The following is a 5,886-nucleotide window of genomic DNA, read 5'->3' as shown; positions in this document are numbered from 1 at the left end:
GTGAAATAACAGTAGGGAGGCTATATACAGGGGGGTACCGGTACAGAGTCAATGGGAAATAACAGTAGAGAGGCTATATACAGGGGGTACCGGTACAGAGTCAATGTGCGGGGCGCAGGTTTGTCGACGTAAATGATGTAATATGTACATGTGAGTAGAGGTAAAGTGACTAGGCATAAATAATTAACAGAGTAGCATCAGCGTAAAAAGATGGGGTTGGGGGGCAAATAGTCTGGGTAGCCATGATTAGCTATTCAGGAGTCTTATGGCTTGGGGGTAGAAGCTTGGTGGAGACCTACACGGTATAAATAGGGGGTGGAGACCTACACGGTATAAATACGGCTCCGGTGCCACACAACGTCACCTGCCTACACCCCTTCACTACGGAGAGAATGTGGAACTTTACACGACTGACTCTCGCACTCCTCTGTGTTGCCGGTGAGTGTTGTTCAATTTTACTTAATTAGTTTCAAGTGGCAGTCAAATAGTTTTATTAAATAACATTAACTTCTAAGAGCAGTTTAGACAAACAGTCAATACTACCCCCGGACTGCCTCTGTTGGCGCCCGCGCAAATCTACGACTAGAGAAAAGATGCGCTATCTGTCGTTTAGATTAGAACGGCTGGAAATCAAATCTGATGTTAAATCATAATTAGTCTAAGGCTTGACATCTTTCTCCATTTTAGTTTTGGCACGAGGAGCGAGTATCCCTGACGGCAGCATAGAGGTAAGCAGGCTAAACCGTTTCTTTTTTTGGAGGGAAAGGCTATGCGCATTCATAAAACACTTTGTCCTATGTGCTGGATTGACAGTAGTTAATAGTGTAGAACACTGGTATGGGCCTTACTCTGTACAAGATTCAATTGTTCACCAAGTACACCTGTATGTATACAGTCACTTCCTGGTCAACAACTAGTTGACATGACAGTCAGGGGTGTATTCATTAGTCCGATTCTGTTGCAAAACGTTTTTCAACCAATGAGAATTTCTATTGGGCAAATTCCCTGTTTGTGTTGCGTTTGCTTCAATTTGTTTGCTTGAGTGAAACGTTTTGCAATAGAATCTGAGAAATGAATACACCCCAGGTGCACTGTGGAAGGGGTGGAAAACGTATGGCTTGTTCCCTGTTATCCATGTTCTCTTCATATGGTGTCATACTAGTACACTATATTACCAACACCTCTTATTTATTTATTACATAACCTGGTTTTTGTCCAACAGCCTGACTGTTCCAAGTACAACCTGCCCGCGTGCAACAAGCTATATGATCCAGTGTGTGGAACCGATGGCATCACCTACGGTAGCGAATGCGAGCTGTGCTATGAAAACATGTAAGTAACCAACTAAAGCTTTCAACAACTTGTCTTGTTCTGTGCTTGTCTGTCTGTGCCTCTGTCTCGTTCTGTGTTTGTGCGTGTCTTTAATTCTGCTCCGTGTGTGTTCCCAGGGTGCATAATCGTCACGTTCACATCAGGAGTAACGGAGAGTGCTGAACCAGACGTGACCGTCCATTGTCTCAGCGACACACCAGGCCCTCAACATTACTTTGAACCATTTCCTGTTGCCTTGTCAAAACACTGACATGTTTTCTGCTGCCTTCTAAAAACCGGTCTCAAGTGCCTCAATAAACTTTGAACAATTTCTTCAATGCCTGTTTCCTTCTCCAACCCTTATTGGCTCCCTGTTTGTCATAGTCTTCTGTAGAGCACTTCACTACCTAGTCTTTAAGACTTGTGTAGTGTACTTCTTGGTGGTAAAATTGTCAACTTGTAAAATTGTATTTTAAATGGAATAGTCTTCATAGTGTGTGCTTTATTTCTCCACCTTTTTATCTGTAATTAAAACTATTTTAGCAAAGTCAATTGTTTCCTTGTCAACCGGAATAGTCTGGATGAATGGTTGAAATGTGGAGGAACTGGTTCTGCTGCACCCATGACAACTTGTTTGTTTAGTCATTATGATTCCTACAAAGGTACAGTGGGAATGGAAAATGATGACCTTTAAAAGAAAAGGTCAAGTGAAATGTTGTGATAGCCGTACGGGCTGTTGAATTGGGATGGTTACATAGTGGCTGGCTGAGTTACAATGGTTATCACTTTTCAATGCCGAGGCTGCCCCCCTGGGCGTGAATGAACTAAATACACCATACTCACAACACCTGCATGAAGTTAGGGGATGTTTATCTTAGTTAGTGAAAACACCCTCAATCACATCTTGATTCCTGTGCACCATAGAATAAGGGCTCTATTCAAGCAGAAGTACTACAGATTCCACGCTAGAAACGTAAAGGTCATTTCCGATTGAGCCGACATGCAGCGTTTAGTCTCTGCTAGAGCAGGGACGTTGCCTTTAAATGTCAATCACGCTGTAAAGCTGAACTTTTGTGGTAAGGATTGAATAGAGCCCTTAGTAAATACGGTCTTCACATTAGCATTACTCTGAACTCTCCTCATGACCTCAAGGATTTGACCTGGTTGAAATTTGGCTGAAATGTCTGTTTTGTTTAGGCCTGCTGACATCGTCTCTGTCTCTGCATAGACCTCTCTTTAATAGCAAGTTCAATGTGCAATATTAACCATTCCTCACTGATAGTCTTAATGTTTCAATGTATATTTACCGCGCCTTCAGAAAGTATTCATACCCCTTGACCTACTCCACATTTAGTCATACACAAAATGGAGTAAATAGATTTTTCATCCTCCCCCATCTACACACAATACCCCATAATGACAAAGTGAAATCATGTTTTTAGACATTTTGGCAAATGTTTGTTTTGAAAATTAGATCCAGAAATATCTAACTTATATACAGTACCAGTCAAGTTTGGACACCTACTCATTCAAGGGTTCCTTTATTTTTACAATTTTCTACATTGTAGAATAATGGTGAAGACATCAAAACTGAAGTAACATATGGAATCATGTAACCAAAAAAAGTGTTAAACAAATCGAGATATGAGATTCTTCAAAGTAGCAACCATTTGCCTTGATGACAGCTTTGCACACTTGGCATTCTCTCAACCAGCTTCACCTGGAATGCTTTTCCAACAGTCTTGAAGGAGTTCCCACATATGCTGAGCACTTGTTGGCTGCTTTTCCTTCACTCTGCCGTCCGACTCATCCCAAACCATCACAATTGGGTTGAGGTTGGGTGATTGTGGAGGCCAGGTCATCTGATGCAGCACTCCATCACTCTCCTTATTGGTAAAATAGCCCTTACATAGCCTGGAGGTGTGTTGGGTCATTGTCCTGTTGAAAAACCCAAATGATAGTCCCACTAAGCCCAAACCAGATGGGATGGCGTATCGCTGCAGAATGCTGTGGTAGCCATGCTGGTTAAGTGTGCCTTGAATTCTAAATAAATCACAGACAGTGTCACCAGCAAAGCACCCCCACACCATAACACCTCCTCCATGCTTCACGGTGTGAACACCGCGTCTCACAAAGTCACGGCAGTTTGAACCAGAAATCTCACATTTGGACTCAAGACCAAAGGACACATTTCCACCGGTCTAATGTCCATTGCTCGTGTTTCTTGGCCCAAGCAGGTCTCTTCTTCTTATTGGTGTCCTTTAGTAGTGGTATCTTTGCAGCAATTCAACCATGAAGGCCTGATTCACACAGTCCCCTCTGAACAGTTGATGTTGAGATGTGTCTGTGACTTGAACTCTGTGAAGCATTTATTTGGGCTGCAATTTCTGAGGCTGGTAACTCTAATGAACTTATACTCTGCAGCAGAGTTAACTCTGGGTCTTCCATTCCTGTGGCGGTCCTCATGAGAGCCAGTTTCATCATAGCACTTGATGGTTTTTGCGACTGCACATGAAGAAACTTTCAAAGGTCTTGACATTTTCCGTGTTGACTGACCTTCATGTCTTAAAGTAATGATGGACAGTTGTTTCTCTTTGCTTATTTGAGCTGTTCTTGCCATAATATGAACTTGGTCTTTTACCAAATCTTCTGTATACCACCCCCCCCACCTTGTCACAACACAACTGATTGGCTCAAACGCATTAAGAAGGAAGAAATTCCACAAATTAACTTTTAACAAGGCACACCTGTTAATTGAAATGCATTCCAGGTGACTACCGCATGAAGCTGGTTGAGAGAATGCCAAGAGTGTGCAAAGCTGTCATCAATGCAAAGGGTGTCTATTTGAAGAATCTCAAATATAAAATATATTTTGATTTGTTTAACACTTGTTTGGTTACTAAATGATTCCATATGTGTTATTTCATAGTTTTGATGTCTTCACTATTATTCTACGATATAAAAAACAGTAAAAATAAAGAAAAACCCTTGAATGAGTAGGTGTGTCCAAACTTGACTGGTAGTGTAAGTATTCACACCCCTTTGCTATCACACTTTGAGATCTGGCACATCCAATTTCCTTTGATCATCCTTGAGATGTCACTACATCTTGATTGGAGTCCACCTGTGGCCAATTCAATTGTTTGGACATGATTTAGAAAGAAACCCACCTGTCTATATAAGGTCCCACAGTTGACAGGTCATGTCAGAGCAGAAACTATACCATGAAGTCCAAGGAACTGTCCGTAAATCTCAGAGATAGAATTGTGATGAGGCATATATCTGGGGAAGGGTATAAAACAATGTCTAGGGTTTTGAAAGTTTCCAAGAACACAGTGGTCTCCATCATTGGGAAATCGTAAAAAAATGGAACTACGCAGACTCTTCCTAGAGCTGGCCTTCCGACCAAACTGAGGAACCGGGCAAGAAGGACCTTGGTCAGAGAGGTGACCAAGAACCCAATGGCCACTCTGACAGAACTACAGAGTTCCTTGGCTGAGATGGGAGAACCTGCCAGAAGGACAACAGTCTCTACAGCACTTCACCAATCTGGGCTTTAAGGGAGAGTGGCCAGATGGAAGCCACTCCTGAGAAAAAGGCACATGACAGCACGCCTGGAGTTAGCAAAAAGGCAGGTGAAAGACTCCGATCATAAGGCAGAAGATTCTGTGGTCTGATGAGACAAAATGGAATTCTTTGGCCTGAATGCAAAGCGCTATTTCTGGAGAACCAGGCACAGCTCATCACCCATCTAACTCCTATCCCTACTGTGAAGCATGGTGGTGGCAGCATCATGCTATGGGGATGCTTTTCAGCGGCAGGGACTGGGAGACTGGTAAGGATAGAGGGAACAATGAATGGAGCCAAATGCAGGCAAATCCTTGATGGGAACCTGCTTCAGAGTGCAAACGACCTTAGACTGCCCCGAAGATTTACGTTTCAACAGAACAATGCCCCCAAGCATATAGCCAAAGCAACGCTTGAATTATTCAGAACAAGAATGTGAAAGTCCTTGAGTGGCTTAGAATTCAGGCTGTAACACAACATTTACATTTACGTCATTTAGCCGACGTTCTTATCCAGAGCGACTTACAAATTGGTGCATTCACCTTATAGCCAGTGGGATAACCACTTTACAATATGTTTATTTTTTTTATTTTTTTGTGGGGTAAGGGGGGATAGAAGGATTACTTTATCCTAACCCAGGTATTCCTTAAAGAGGTGGGATTTCAAGTGTCTCCGGAAGGTGGTGAGTGACTCCGCTGTCCTGGCGTCGTGAGGGAGCTTGTTCCACCATTGGGGTGACAGAGCAGCGAACAGTTTTGACTGGGCTGAGCGGGAACTGTGCTTCCGCAGAGGTAGGGGGGCCAGCAGGCCAGAGGTGGATGAACGCAATGCCCTCGTTTGGGTGTAGGGACTGATCAGAGCCTGAAGGTACAGAGGTGCCGTTCCCCTCACAGCTCCGTAGGCAAGCACCATGGTCTTGTAGAAGATGCGAGCTTCAACTGGAAGCCAGTGGAGTGTGCGGAGGAGCGGGGTGATGTGAGAGAACTTGGGAAGGTTGAACACCAGACG

At 43.4% G+C, this 5,886-nt stretch overlaps 1 long non-coding RNA gene across 1 annotated transcript; it reads left to right on the top strand.

Moving 5' to 3' along the window:
* Positions 1–1,246: 1,246 nt before the first annotated feature.
* On the top strand, positions 1,247–1,644 carry LOC311142506. Its single transcript, XR_014614331.1, has 2 exons — positions 1,247–1,332; positions 1,449–1,644. It is a non-coding gene; the product is annotated as an uncharacterized lncRNA (long non-coding RNA).
* Positions 1,645–5,886: the final 4,242 nt, after the last annotated feature.

This window comes from Coregonus lavaretus (assembly GCF_964263955.1).
Source record: "Coregonus lavaretus genome assembly, chromosome: 2".
Lineage (NCBI taxonomy): Eukaryota > Metazoa > Chordata > Actinopteri > Salmoniformes > Salmonidae > Coregonus > Coregonus lavaretus.
The sequence above is the reverse complement of the archived record's forward strand: the minus strand, read 5'-3'. Positions and strand labels throughout refer to the sequence as shown.